Below are 16,680 nucleotides of genomic sequence, written 5' to 3' on the forward strand. Positions count from 1 at the left end.
GGAAAAAGGTCCGGTCGCCCGGACTTTTTTCCATTGGTATAAAGTGTCCAAAACCTTTTTTTTTAATAAATAAAAAAAAAGAAGCAACAGAGACTTCCTTTTCTCCGTTGCTTCCGTTTCAAAACATTGATGTACTGGGTATGCATGGGAACGCAAGTCCCATACGCATGTGCAGTACATCAACACAAGGAAGCAGTATACCACCACCGGTGGAAGAACAGTAATGTGCCGTTATACAAAGACATTATTTAAGAAAAGTAAGTATTTTTTTTCTTAAATAATGTCATTGTATAATCGCAATAACTGCCCTCATGATTAAAAAACACCAACCATGGGTAAATCTTCAATATACCACACCACGTTTTCGGTTATTGCATAAATAGCACACTAGCCTTAGATAACATGATGATCAGAAAATGTGAGTTCTATCCTGTATTCAGTGCTTGGATTTATTTTTCCAGTATTGATATCACAGAACCCATGCTGATGCGTCATCATTCATAATCATCAACCCTCATTTTCTCATTTTCTACATCGGGCTGGGGTGTCATGTCAGCTGTGACCATCTGTCTTGATTCAATGCCACTCTCCTACCTTTGATAGTCATGCTTGACTGACACAGGTCTTCCTCCACAGATAGCCATCTTTTCTGGATATCCTTGTTTCCTCTTGCTTTCTTCCTGTTTTTCCCAAACCTTCATCACCAATTGTCTTCTCCTTTCCTGCACATGTGCCTGAAGTATCGTAGTCTGATCTCTTTGACATTTTCTTCCACTGGAGTTAATTTGGCTTCTGCTCTTATGTCCTCATTTCTTTGCCTGTCCCACAGTGTGCATCCTACTACCTCTCTCAGACACTTCATTTCTATCACCTTTAGCTTCCTCAACTGCTGTTCCTTCACTGCCCAGGTTTCTATACCATACAGAAGTACAGGTCACACCACTGTTTTGTACACCTTACTTTTCAGCTTTCTTTGCATTCTTCTGTCACATTCAACCCCTGACACTCTGTGCCAGTTGACTGCAGCCGGTCTAATTCTAGATTTGACCTCTTCATTCAGAGTTTCCTTCTCCTCAACCACCCATCCTAAGTACTGAAGCTATTGACCTGTTCCACTATTTTCCATTCAACCTCAACTTTCAGCTTTTTCTGACTTCCCCATTTGCTGCCATGGCGACTGTCTTGTCTGTATGGTGTTTCATCCCATGTGCTTCAGTCTTTTATTCTTTTCTCTTATTATTTGCTGATGTTCTTGTTCAGTGTCTGCTTGTAATGTCACATCATCTGCATACAGCAGTTTTGTTGATGTGTCCCCACCCAGTGTAGTCCATCATCAGTATGAACAGCAATGGGCTCACTAGAAACACTCTGTGGGTCCAAATACTGTTCATACTTGTGTCATTGGGTCCATGTACATACACTGCACTAATTCTGCCAGTGTTTCTAGGATGTCAAACCATCTCAAAAACGTCAACATCAGCTTTCTTGAGAACTTGTCATATGCTTTCTGCAGGTCTTGGAATGCTGTTTTCTCTCCTCTTGGTTCTTCTCCACTATCTGTCTCACTGCAAAAACTGGGTCAGTTGTGCTGCATCCTGATTTGAATTCAAGCTACTGCTCTTCCATCTTACTTTCTACTCCTCTGGTTATTCATTTATAAGTCACGCTCTCCAGCACTTTAATGCAGTGTGACAGAAGTTTGATACCTCTGTATTTCCTCACAGTTGTGAACATCCTTTCTTCTTGTGCATTAGTACTAGAATGTGTATTCTTCAGGGATGTGGGATATGTATTTCTCTCCATACTGCCATGCATGCCCCCAAGGAGCCACTTCTACCCTAACTCATGCAATGATCATATCTGCTGTGACCTCACCTGAGCCTGCTGCTTTTGTTGACTTCATTTCCTTAGTGCTGTTCTTACTTCTAGCGTGTGTTCTTCTTCTTTCATTGTAGACTGTCTATGGGGTGGTACAGCTTCTGTGTGGTTTTCTTTGTTCACATATTGCTGGAAGTACCCCTTTCATCTACTTTTGACAACCTGTGGCTTAGTGAGCAGGTTCTTCTTGGCATCCATTATGAAAAGTCTTTATCTTTCTGTCTTTATCTTGCAACCTGTTATAGTTTCTTTGTGTCATCTGATGAGTCATTTTTCAGAAACTGGTAGAGAGCCTCTGATGTCTTGTTCTTTGCTACTGCTCACTTAGTTTGTTTGTTAGCCAATCAAACTTCATTCCTAGCATGGTCCATTGTTTGTATCTTCCACTTTTTCATGCACTCCATCCTTCTTTTGATGACTTCCGGGATTTCTGCATTCCACCACCAGCATTCCTTATGCACCTTATTTCCATACTTGGCTTAGTCATATATCTGTTCTATAGTCCTCATACATGCTGTTTTGAGGTGTTACCATTCTTCTTCAACTCCAGTTATTTCATCTTCTTCCTGAGTTGATAGAGCACTGAGTTTTTCCTTGAACTCTTGTGCTTTCACTCCAGTTAACTTCCAGGTTTTCAGCCTAGTCTCTGTTAACCTTACAGCCTTTTCTAACCTCAGGTTGTAGCAGGCTGTGGCCACCAGTGGTTTACATTATGGCCCATCTCTTTCACTGAAATGACTCTGCAATCTCTGATTATACCCCAGTTCTTCTTCCTTACTAGGAGGAAGTCTGCCTAAGTTGCATGTTCGCCACTCTTGTATGTGATCTTCTGATTGTCTCTTAGTAAACCAAGTGTTGGCTACCATTAAGCCATTTTCCAGAGAGAGGTCTAGAATGGAAATGGCTTTCTTTACTCCTGAACTTCACTCACGTGGACCTAGGTAGTCCTCATAGCCTATTCTATCTGTCACTATATCAACATTCAGATTCCCCATTATCACCACTAACTCATGTTGTCCTGCTTTATCTAGTTGGTCCTGAAACTGCTACCTGAATGCATTCTTTTCATTATCACAACCCTGCTGTTGGACATAGGCAGGGATTATGAATACTGTCCTGTCTTTACATGCTGGCATGCTGGTGTGTTTATGTATGTTAGTGCGTATGTTTGTCTGTGCATGTACAAGTGAGGTGTGTGTGTGTGTGTGTGTGTGTGTGTGTGTGTGTGTGTGTGTGTGTGTGTGTGTGTGTGTGTGTGTGTGTATGTCTGATTGTATTAAATTATATTCTGTGTATAATACAGCACCACTTGTTAGAGTGTGTTTTAAATTTGTAGTTTTGAACATTTTTCCAGTAAGCAATGAAACAAAACGTATTAACCAATAATGAAAAAATTCCCATTTCATAAATGTCAGCCATAAAAGGACACTCAAGCTTCTGTCATTACAATCCACCAATATCAGTCAATATGCACAATCTCTGCAGAAATAAAAGTCATTTGAATAATTCCACATTAAAGAGATCTGTAACTAAGGAAGAGGTTGCTGCTGGCAAACAACTTTATATTTCAGTGTTTTATCTATGAATTCAGTGCCTACTGCCATTGAAGAATAAATTGCCTATGTTCCATTAAAAAAAATTGGTAAGTTGGAAATATTACAATAAGGACGGGGTGGCATACCGACAACAGGTTCATAGTTATTAGGCATCTCATCCATAGAAGAACATACTCAGGACTGCAACATCCTATTCCCCCTTAAAGTATAGCAATATCAGCAATCCATCTACATGGTGTAGGAGTAGAACTGACAGTCTTTGGCACCAAAGACAAGTATGCTACCTATTGTGCTACTAATATTGCCTTCAAATTCTATAACACAAACAGTGACAGCTATTTGCTAAACAAAACAGTTGCACATTAAAAACAGACTTAACATGAGCAGCAGTAAACTTCTTTATCCTTGAAGCTCACAATACCTTGAAAATGCACTGAAACTTGCACTTTTTTGAAAATGCTGAAACTCATATTCTTGGAGCAGTCTGGCAGTTACTGTGGAGGATTCAGGCTCTTGTCACCTTTAACCAAGGTACAGGATTTGAGCTTGAGCAAATTAACTAACCCGCCATCCCTTACTAGGATATTACACACACACACACACACACACACACACACACACTCACACACACACACACACACACACACACACAAACGCGCGCGCGGGCATGCACACATACACACATACACACACACACACACACACACACACACACACACACACACACACACACACACACACACACACACACACACACACTACCAATGGACCATCCTGTGTTAATCTACAGACTGAAGAAGCAGCAGCATCAGGAATGTCCCATGTTAATCCAGGGACAGAAGAAACAGCAACACGTACATGTCAGTGAGTTTAAATTCTGCTCAAGGAAAGAAAAAACTGCAGGAATGAATGTATGTGCATGCATCAATGTACACTGGAAGAAGCATGTTTAAATGTGCGTGCATTGTCGCACACAGGAAGAAGCATTCAGACTGCATTCTTAAAGAAGAGTGCTCTTAAAGAAACATTATTTATTTTTTTTAAAGTTGTGGCAGCCCCACCAGTCAGTGGGCCCCTCTCCAGCCAGTGGGCTCTAGGTGACTACCTGCATCACCTAATGCTGGATCCAGTTTTGTAGATAGATAGATATATATATATAGATATATATCAATTTAGCCAATAATCAAAAACAGGGGAACAACTGCCTTTAATAACCAATAACCAGCAGAACAGTAGAAGTGAGGCATGCTGCACACAAATGGAGGCTGCAGCTTAAACACGGCCCAAATACTTTATTAAAACAACATAAAATTAAGTGCTTTCATCCTGTTTATAACAGAACTTCATCAGAACACATTACTCAACAAGAAAGCCATTTTATATAGTGTCATAAATTATCGCCAAAACCTTTTCAATTAATTGTTTCAAGTTCTTCCATATAAAAGGATTTAAAGAGGCATGCTTTCAAATATAACCTGATAAGGCAAATTAAAGGCATTGCCATGGGTGCAGCCTGCGCCCCTTTATATGCTAACTTAGTTTTACTAAGTTGGGAGAAGAAATTTGTTTTCAATTCAAATTTTTGGCAATACATAAAATTATACACAGGATTTTTGGATGGTATCTTTATTATTTGGGAAGGTCCTGAAGAAAATATAGAAGTGTTCATTGATTATTTAAACCACACAACTGACTTCTTCAAGTTTATATTTAGCTTCAGTAGAAGGGAGATTAATTATTTAGATGTCAGGATAGATTTGGTGGAAGGGAAATCGAGATCTAGAATTCATAGAAAATCAATATTTAGTAATTCTTATTTACCATTTTCAAGAGCACATCCCTTTAATCAAAAAAATAAAAAGAGTGTTGTAAAAAGGCATGTGTGAGAGCTGCGAGGATTACTTCAATTTACGATGATTTTTTTGAATAAATTAAATTTATTTCTGATTTGTTCTTTGAGAGGATATCTTGCTCATTTAGTCTCTGAGATTTCACAAGAAATGATTATGGGATGGGGGATAAGATAGAAGCCACTTTTAGGAGTTAAACATATTGAAATAGGAACGGAGCATTCTAAACCGGAGGAGGAGTTTAATAGAGCTATAGTTATTGACATCAATTATACTGCAGGAAAGGTTAAAAATATTGTTCTGAACAATTAGAATATGTTAAGATTTAACCCTGAATTGCTTGGAATTGTTGGTGTGGACCCTAAATCTGTTTTTTAAATGGGAAGAAATTTAAAATGTACTTTTGAGTGGAACCATAATGGTAATAAGAAAAAAACACAGTGGGCGTGGGGTACCAGAAAATGTGGAAAATGCACCTATTGTAAGTTAATTTATGAGTGGGAAACTGTTGACTTAGAAAATGCATCTCGTGGTAGAATTTATTTTCAAAAAAGGTAATTGTGCTAGTAACGGTATTGTTTATTTAGTGATGTGTAAAAAATGTGCATGTTGTTATATAGGGAAGATGAAGAGACCATTGAGGAAATTAATTTATGAACAGTATTAGAACAAAGAATGTCAATAATGCATTATTCAAACATACATTGGTGAACCTACACATTGTGAATTTCTTTTTGGTATTTTGAAGCAAGTGGATATTGACCCTAGGGGATGGGATTGGGAAAATGCTTTAACAATATAAAGAAATTTTATGGCAATTTAAATGAACTGCTTTCATCCTCCCGGGTTTAAATGAATACGTTTCCATAAAACCTATACTGAAATGCAGGGCTTCAAAGCTATAATAGCAATATTGTACTATTTCAATAGTCAGAATTGAACACTGTAAAAAGTGATATACTTATATATTTTTACTAGGATTTTACTTGTTAGTTGCATAATAACATACAGTTTTTTGTACATACATTTTGTATATATATATATATATATATATATATATATATATATATATATATATATATATATATGTTCACCAACGCTATTAAAGTGGAGCTTATGTATTAGCATGAATCAAAGTTTTATTTATTTATTTATTCATCTTTAAAAAAAAACAACAGACAATGTTGCTTTATTTACTTATTAATATGAGGTTTTTATAATCACATGTTTTTCAAACCATAACTTTTAACGTAACTCATTTTTTTAACATTGTCTTAACAGGGTATGCCTTATTTAACATTGTCTTATCAGGTTATATTTGAAAGCATATCTCTTTAAATCATTTTATAGAGAAGAACTTGAAACAATTAATTGAAAAGGTTTGGGCAATAATTTATGACAGTATATAAAGCGGCTTTCTTGTTGAGTAATGTGTTCTGATGAAGTTCTGATATAAACAGGATGAAAGCACTTGATTTTAAATTGTTTTAATAAAGTATTTGGGCCATGTTTAAGTTGCGGTCTCCATTTGTATGTAGCATGCTTCATTTCCACCTTTCTGATGGTTATATATCTATTTAGATATAGATATATATCTATATATATATATGGGCTCACTGATGGCAGTCAGTTTTAATTGAGGTCAGCCTCTGTTTTGTTGACACACTTTGGTTGACAAAATAGATGATTGACAATTGTGTAAGACTGACAATGGCATTTCCCCAGGGAATGTGCCATCTTGAAGTTATAATAAATAATTAGCAGGGGGTGCTGTATTGCAAAAAAAAAACATGTTTTAAAATTTGCACACTCTAGAGTTATTCTTCAGACTGTGCACATTTGTGTGTCAACATTTTTTTGTCAATGTTAATGTGTCAGCATTAGCACTGTCAACATTTGTCTGGTTTGACGTCTTCTTTGGCTTTTCCCAGTTAGGGGTTGCCACAGCGGATCATCTGTCCGCTCATGATTGGCAGTGGAGTTTTACGGTGTTGAGTTGCCAGCCTGGTGCTCAACCTTCCACAGAAGGCACACACATGCATACACTCACACCTAGGGCCAATTTAGAGTGTCCAATTCCCCTACTGCATGTCTTTGGGATGTGGGAGGAAACTGGAGCACCCGGAGGAAACCCACGCGACCACAGAGAGGACATGCAGACTCTGCACAGAAGGCACCCCAACCAAGAATCGAACCAGAGAACCTCTTTCTGTGAGGTGACAACGCTAACCGCTGTACCACTGTGCCTGCCCATTTGTCTGGTTTGACTACTGTAGATAAATAGATACAGATATAATTATATAAATATGTGTGTGTGTGTGTGTGTGTGTGTGTGTGTGTGTGTGTGTGTGTGTGTGTGTGTGTGTGTGTGTATGTGTGTGTGGACACAACATACTGCTTTCCATGGGTGATATTCAACCAATTTGCAGTCTGAACTGTTGAAGTTCATATGGATGTTAAAAATCCATGGTACCTACTGAAAGAACAGCAGTATCATTTTATTAATCATCCAAACATCAAAAAGTATCCCTTTTAACACATATAATGCAAAAATAGCAGATTAATTCAATAGACCTATGTTCATAAAAACAGATATATTTATAAGCTCTTTATAGTAAAGCTAACTAACTAACTAGCTTTAAAACTTAACTCCAAATTTTGAAAATGGAGAACTCCCCTAACATATCCACAGAAAAGGAAAAATATTTTCTTCTCCCCTATGTTTTATGGCAATGCTGCTTTACTTTATTTTCTTTCCTTTAGACAGACACCATTGTCCTCTCACATTACTGTTATTTTAACCCCTCAAAAGCCACTATCTCCCACTCCATTTTATTTTCCTTCTAAATATTCCTTCACACACCATAATTTCAAATAATGTTTGCCACTCTTCATGTAAACTACCTGTTATACATTCCATAAAGTGCCATCTCCCTTATTCACAGATTTTCAGTTCTTTTTTATTTTGATTTTTTCTTTTAACAGCAGTCCACAGTTGTATTTACGGATTCATGCCACACTAATAGGCGTAACCATATAGTCCTGGGTATCTTTCACTTAAGTTACTTTGTAACTCTGAGCAGTCTATTCATAGGTGTTTACTAGGCTAATGACCACAAGGGCCTTTTTAAGCCTAGCCATGCATCCAAAATCTCTGATGAGTTCTGATACCCTTGATAAGTGTAAGCAGGGGCTTGGGAAAGTGAAACATTTACAAGCAGGGGCCTGGGAGATGATTCATTTGCAGAGTGCCTGTGTCCATTAGAGATATAGGTGCCAAATCAGGGATGAATTTTCTGTTCCCTATTCAATTGTCCAAGTTACACTTGAATTGGGTTAGGGAGGAACTCTGCTTCACATGGATAGGGAGCATGTTCCAGAGAAGGGGTAGCCTCTTGGATACATATCTGTCTTTCCAGCAGGTCCTATTTATATTATAGGCAAGGTTTACGTCTTCAGAATGGGTAATTCTGGTGCTGTTTTTTTGCAGATATGCAGGAGGTCCATCAATGTGGGGTCTTACAATGTCTTGTATGCCCAGCGTAGATCTTCTCTCAAAAGCCTGTAGGAGACAGAGTACAGGGATAGGGCCTACAGGTGGTCTGCATAGGACATGCTACTTATTTCCTGTATTCTTTTACTGTGAAACATCTGTGGATGTTCTGATTGTTGGATATGCCTGGCTAGGTACATATCAAAGGTGGCGTTTTACTCAATGATAGGTCTGATGAATGCCAAATACAGTGGAACAATGGTGTCTTTGGATCAATATGCCATACCTTTGTTTATAAGTTGCACAACATAGAATGATTTCCTCACTACTGTAGACACGTGATGGTCAAAGGCTAGATTACTGTCTATGTGTCTCCCCAAGTCCCTGACTACTGGGTCAACTCTTAGGGTTGTGTTGTTAATTTGATAGTTACCAGGGGTGGATAACTTCCTGAAGGATACTATTAGTTTTAGTCCATGACTCTGACACCAGTTGTTTGTCTGTGTCAGCCCTTCCGGGAGAACATTTGTGTAAGTGGGTGATTCAATGACAACTCCTAATTTGAAATCATCTGCAAATTTAGTCAGCCAGAGGCCATTGACATTGACTTTGACATCAGAAAAGTAAATGCCAAAAGGGAGTGGTCCCAGGACTGATCCTGGAGGGACTCCACTTGTGACTGGCCTCTTTGTAGAGATGGACTCCTCAATTCTAACTTCTTGGGTCTTGTCTCTGAGCCAGCTGGCTATCCACCAGGTGACATAAGAGTTTGTGCCTAATCTCTTAAGTTTGTCAACAATGTCTGAGTGGGTGATTGTGTCAAATGCCTTGGCCAGGTCAAGGTAGGCAGTGTGAACCATTTTTCCATAATCCATTGCTTTGGTAACCTTCTCAAAGAAGTTCACAAGGTTGAGTAGGCAAGACCTGCCCTTTATGAAACCAAACTGGGTTGGGTTCAGTGTCTGGTGATTTCCTATGTCATTATTGATCGTTTCCATGATAATTCTTTCCCTGGCTTTGCATATGTGACTAGTGAGATGTATGGGTATATAGTGTCCAGAGTCTGTAGATGTCCTACCTTTGTGCAGAGAGATGACTGTTGACTTTCTCCATTCATGAGGCTTGCAGCCTATTTGGAGGCTACGGTTAAAAAGCAATTCCATAGTGCCTGATAGATCATGTTTCATGCTATTTTGAATGCATCCTGTGAAATTAACCAGAATGTGCTCCTGCATCACCATCTATCTGTCAGCTAAGAATAATATTCTATGACAAGTAGTACGTACTGAACCTCTTAGGTATCATCCAAATCAATTCATTAGTTTCCTGCAAAATGGTAATGACAAGGGCTAAGCCAGATTTATGTTGTTCTTAATAAATTATATTTCAAAGAAATTAGGATTTTATTCATTTACAAATTCTTATTTTCTAGGACTGCGAAACACTGAGACAATCCCCACTTTTTAACTACCTTTGTAGGGAAGCTGTTGACCCTTTGATGGACAACTCTGTGAGTGCCGATTCATAGTCATTATCACTGAAAGCCACTTTCATTGATCATTGTTGTGCGACCATAAAATTAGCATATATAAATTGGGTGTGCATATGTGGATCTCCTTTCCACATGGGGGTGCAAGGTGCTTTTTCTCTACAAAGAAAAATGTTTTATGATCACAGAAAGAGATATTCAGCTATTTAGATATGATGAACTGGCAATTGCAGAATTGTCTGTCAATGAACTGACATGAATGTGTGAATGGGTAAAAGGTGGGGTAAGAAAATTACATGACCTAACCTTGTGTCTATGAATAAGCAGCATAAACAACAAAAGGGTCAGGAATGGAGAAGTATGCCATGATCTGCATACCTTATATCTGAATTACAACCCACTCCATGTAGTGCAATCAGAATATATACTAAATGCCATGTTTATCAAAATTTCTTCCACCAATTCAGGGTTCCCACCATACAGAAAAAAAATTTACAGGCTGATCAATCATATCAGACAAAAAACGGTTAAGCTACCTGTCTATTAGAAACACTTTTACAGTTCCAAAAAATACCATTGTCATTTATATATGTTGAAATAACACTGCAAGCAAGGTGTTTCAAAAATAGTTATTCACCCTTCAAAAAAAATCTCCTGTATCCAAAGCTAAATGCATACTAGTTTGCTGATTACTATTATCATGGATTGCTACAGACTCATTAAGACCCTAGCACCTAAAAACAAACAAAGAAAACTTGTTATTTAAACCTGAAAACTCCACACAAAAGATGTCCCTATTTACTTGCTGCTTGCAGGGACTTGCAATGCAAAGTCACAGGTACACGGAACATGGAGCCTCATACGACATATTAGTAACACACTAACATACACTAAGTGCCAAAGTTCTGATGCACTGAACTGATGCCAGTAATTCTCAACAAGTGACTGTGTTAAACTCTCATGATTCTAGGTTTGTATGGAAAATAACAAGCACCTGGGTTTTATAACTCAACTTCAGTGATAAAAAAATAATCAACAATCAACTAGTACTTCCAGATCTATGTACTTAACAGGGGTAACAGGCTCAGTCTGAAACCTTTTCTCTTCTTAGCACTAATACCGCTGAGCTGATACTGCAGAAAATCAAATGTTATCTCATAGAATGATTCTATGTTTCAGTGATATTTAACAATCCTGTGCTGCTCTAGGGTTGCAGTTTTTTAACAGTATTCTGCTGTGTTTTGTGAACATATCTCAGGGTTTACTTCCATGGTGTCTTTACTTCTGTTCTGATTCAGTCTGTATTTTTTGTAAAGCTGATTTAAGTATATATTTTTTGCTGTAACTGTTTCAGTGATATTTAACAATTCTGTGCTGCTCCTAGGTTGTAGTTTTTAAAAGTATTCTGCTGTGTTTTCTGAACATGTCTCAGGGTTTAGTTCCAAGGTTTCTTTACTTGTCTTTACTTTTGTTCTGATTCACTCTCCATTTTTATTTAGGTGTGGAATCTTCATCAATAGCTCTTTGTGTTTCTGTCTGACTGCCTTGAAGGTTTAATTTTAGAAAAGCCCTTCATCCTAGTGGTATAAAGGAATTAATTCTGTAAGTTTCTGCTGTTTTGTGCCTTCACCTGTGGCTGGCTGCAAGAATGACTGCATTTAAGCCATTTGGAAATCCAAAGCTGATATAAGTATATAAAGCTGATTTAAGTATATATTTTTGCTCAACTGTTTCATTGATATTTAACAATCCTGTGCTGCTCTTAGGTTGTATTTTTTAACAATATTCTGCTGTGTTTTGTGAACATATCTCAAGGTTTAGTTCCAAGGTTTCTTTCCTTCTGTTCTGATTCGGTCTCCATTTTAATCTCCCATCCACCCGGTCAATTGCTGTTGTGTTCTTAAAAGTTGGTGGCTTGTAAGTTGCCTGCCTCTACTATAAATTGATATTGGACACTCCTGCCAGTCCCATCGCATCAGCTCCTTCTATTGTGTATAGTGAAATAATTTGGGAAGGCCCACCCCCTTCGTTTCTTGACCTCTCCTACTTAACTAAAAAAATTATTCAGTTGCTTTTACTGTTTCTGTGTCTCTTCCTACGTTATTACTTTATCTTGCCTTTACTGCTTGTTCCTAAAGTGTTCAGTTGCATTTATTCTGCTGCATTTACTACTGCTTATTTGCAGCCTGATTACATTGTAATTGTTACTCTAAGTGTCTTAGTTTTGTTTAAAGGACTTGAACTTCAGGCCAGTTATTTTACATTAAGAAGGTTTGTGTTCTGCACTCTTGTGAGTGGAGAGGGTAGCCTCTGCCCTTCTGGCCTGAGAATTGCTGGGTGATGGCCTATTGTGCCTGTTGTTCTAAGTGTCTTTGTTTTGGTGTAAGCACTTGGGTTTCAAACCAATTATTTTACATTAGGAAGATTTGTGGTCTTGACTCTTGTGGCAGAAGAGAATAGCCTACACCCTTCTAAGATGGAAATTGTTGATTGAAGGTTCATTGTGTCTGTTATTCTGAAAGTGTCTTGGTTCTGGTTTAGGCACTTTGGCTCCAAACCAGTTACTCTACATTGAGAGGGTTGTGGTCTGGGCTCTTGTGGCAAGAGAGTGTGGCCTATACCCTTCTAAGGTAGGAATTGCTGGTGAAAGCTTATTGTGCCTGTTATTCTAAGTGTCTTTATTCTGGTGTAAGCACTTGAGTTCCAAACCAGTTACTTTACATCAGGAGGATTTGTGGTCTAAACTCTTATGTCAGGAGAGGATAGCCTGCACCCTCCTGGTTGGAAATTGCTGGTTGAAGACCTGTTGTGTCTGTTATTCTGAGGTGTCTTAGTTCTGTCTTAAGCATTTGTGCACCAAAACCAGTTGTTACACATTGAGAGGGTTTGTGGTCTAGACTCTTGTGGTGGGAGAGTGTGGCCTACACCCTTCTATGTTGAGAATTGCTAGTGAATTGCTACATTATTTAAACTGCTTTCTGCTGTTGTGACTGTGATTTTATGCACTTTGAATTTCTAGTACTTCTGCATTTTATAGCATAGGTTAAATTCAGACTCACTGAATCTAGACTGTTTGGTATCACTTGAGTAAAAAAATAAAACAGCTCTTCACTGAGATACTCAAATAAGTGAGGCATCCATTGCATCAAACTAACTATAATTTCCTATTTTTGCTCTAATATTGCACTTTTCATTTGTATTTGCATTCCACTGTCAGTTTGAATTGTCTGAACTATTTTTGTTACATTTCACTGTACACTGTACTAATTCAGCTGCAGCAATGCACAGTTCCAAGTTTGCTATTTCTGGGTCTGTTTTGAAACTTTTGAGCATCAACTTCAAGGCACCTTTGTTGGCAAAGGCCCTTCTCCACCATTGTGTGAGGACAGTGCTATCTGGGTCTCATCTTATCGAGGGTGATTGGAGTAGAACTCAGAGACAGAGCATTATTATTGGCTGGTTTGAGTTAAAAAATGTATTTTTCTTGTTTTGTTTAAGCCCAGCATTTACTCTTGTTTGCGTGTAATGCTCCATTGTGTAGTGGTGGTTATCACTGGTGGTTACAGACACAAATGTTTTGTTTGTTAAATTTTTCCTTAGCACTTTGCTTGTGGTCTTCCAGAGGTTTCTCATGCCTCTGCTCTATTGTCAGGTGGAACACTAAGCCTAGCCTCAGAGGTACCAAAACACCTCTCACCCACTAGCTACTCCTAAGTGTGATCTTTTTTCCTGATCATATACATTTTCATATCACTATGGATGGACAATTTCACACAGTTTCCCCAACCAGCCTGGTTGACATGGGTATACTGAGGCAGTGTGGCAACTGCCTTATGTTCCCCAACAACCCTTTACTCCTAATCCACACAAACACAACATGTGAGAGATGCAACTATATTAAGAACCTTGAATCCATGCTGTCTCGCACACCAGTCAGTATATATGACAATGAGCGGGTTGCCAGCATGCACACCTCACCTTCTACTCCACCCAAACCCACATCACACATACCTACATATGTGGAGGTCCTCATTAGAAACATACCTAAACACCAGAGACCTCCCAAACACAAACACAAGCACGCTACACATGTAGATGTTATCTATCTATACTGTACTATGTTCTTCTGCAGAACTCATTACACATAATTGCTTATGCACCAATGTCTCACTGGTCAAACCTTTAAGGCAAAACACATAATGAAACATATTAGTCATAGGTGATTCCATCATGAGACACACTGATGTCCCTCTCACCAGGCTGGATAAGGAAAAGGTCATGGTCAGCTGTCTGTCACGTGCCAGGATACTCCATATCACACATGCACTCAAGTTTCTCAACAATAGGTACTGTTATGACTCCATCATAGTCCATGTTGGTGTGAACAATTTGAGATGTACCTCTCTGGACTATATGAAGAGAGACATGACTGAGCTCTCAGACTATGTGCCTCAGGCAGGAAGGTCCCAAGCCTTAAGCAGCATTTTACCTTTACCTAGGATGATGCCTCAATAGAAAAAGAAAATGATTGACTTCAATAATTGGCTTAGCTTCTGGTGTCATTCTAGGGGATCCCTATCGGTCAGCCTGTTATGACATGATTGACAGACCTCAATGCCTTACCATAGATGGTCTTCATCTGTCACCCCTGGGATTTCAGTTACTGGCTAAGGCTCTTGCCACCCCCATAGTGCCTTTTTTAGGCAGTGTGTCAAGGACAAAATTCCCGATGTAAAAACACCTCCTAAAAACAACCTCAAGGCTATACTGCTAAAAGCTAGGAGTCTAAACATGAAACTGCACTCACTGGAATCTGTCCTCACCTTCGAAGATGCGGACATTTGTACAGTCACAGAGACCTGGTTCAAGGCTGTGGAGAGTACCCCAGCCATACTGAGTTACACCTCCTTCCACACGTTCAGACCTCAAACTGAAGGAGTGAAAAACCAAAGGAGGCAGTATATCTGATAAGATAAGGTGGGAATTTGCTAGCAGCAAAGATTTCAATAGCAAATTCCCACCTTATCTCCACCCTACTTTATGCCTCTCCAATATATACCAACCTAAGGCAATGCGATCTAAACAAGCTAGAGACCTGCTACAACAAAATCGCCAAATTCGTCACAGGGGCATCCTACCGTAGTCACCACTGTCTCTCACTTGCTGAACTGGGCTGGCTTGAACTCCCTCACCTCCTTCAATGGTATCAACTCTCACTCACCCACCAACTAGTAAACCATCCACTAAATGTCCCATCCCTCCAGAATCTACTCCAACCCTATCACACCACCAGACCACTAAGATCCAGCAACAAAAATCACTTGCAGATTACTAAAGCCAATAACTCTGCTGGTGAAGCACTATTCTCTTGCACCATAGCCAAATTATGGAACTCCCTCCCACCCACAATTACCTCCATACCATCATGCACCCACTTCAAAACTTTACTAAAAGCGCACCTAAAAACATGCTGGCTATGCCCTTGCAACTCCCACTCTAATATCACCCACCCCATCCAACCACTACCTTTCTTTCCACTCCACTAACTACCTTGATTATAGCAAGCTCAGATGCTCATAAGCCAGTACTTATTATACAGCAGGAACTTCTTCTTGTAACATTTGTTAATGTCTGTTATGTACTTCACAGATAAAGATTCTAGTTGTCTACTGATGTACTATGTTCTTCATTTGTAAATATGTTGTAAGTAATTGCTATGTAAATTGTTAATCGCTATGTAATTCAATGTAACTACTGTCTGTTTATTTTAACTGTGGAGCTTTTCTCCCCGTGCGTCTGCTGAAAATGGACCTATGTCCAGTCGGACACTCCCGGTCAACAAATATAAATAAATAAATAAATAAAATAAATAAATAAAATATCAATATTTATTAAAAATAAATACAGCTTTAGATTGGTCAACCAGTATGAGTCCCTGGAGACACTTCAGGTGCAATAAACTGTTGGTAGGACAGTCATTGCCAGTTACAGTACCCCGTCCATGAATCAGGACACCCACTCTGCCTATTTGAATCTACTTGAGTCTATCAAGATACATCCGAACACCATGGTTTTGGGTGACTTTAACTACCCATCCATTGAGTGGGCAAATTACTCATGCTCAAACTCACTTGCCCAAAGGTTCCCCACTTCATTAACTCCAATGCACTGGACCAGCTGGTTGACACCCCCACAAGGGGTGCCAACATCCTGGATCTGATGCTTACCAATATGGTGGACCACTGTAGCACCCCCACTGTGAGATCCTCCCTGGTCAGATCTGACCACAAAGTGGTTTAATTCAAAGGTAGCTATCATACCTGTCCCCCACTCCCAGCAGCAACTAAACTAAAAAATGTCTTCAAAGCAGATTATAGCCTTTTATGGGATGGTATGAATAGCTTCACTGCACCT

The 16,680-nt window shown here is 38.9% G+C and overlaps 1 protein-coding gene across 1 annotated transcript in view; it reads left to right on the forward strand.

Annotated features, from left to right (window-relative positions):
* IMPG2 (interphotoreceptor matrix proteoglycan 2) overlaps positions 1-16,680 on the forward strand; it is a 1,485,782-nt gene that overhangs the window by 856,439 nt on the left and 612,663 nt on the right. The gene's annotated exons all lie outside the window — the stretch shown is intronic.

Source organism: Protopterus annectens, chromosome 5.part0 (assembly GCF_019279795.1).
Source record: "Protopterus annectens isolate FY-2018-M chromosome 5.part0, PAN1.0, whole genome shotgun sequence".
Lineage (NCBI taxonomy): Eukaryota > Metazoa > Chordata > Ceratodontiformes > Protopteridae > Protopterus > Protopterus annectens.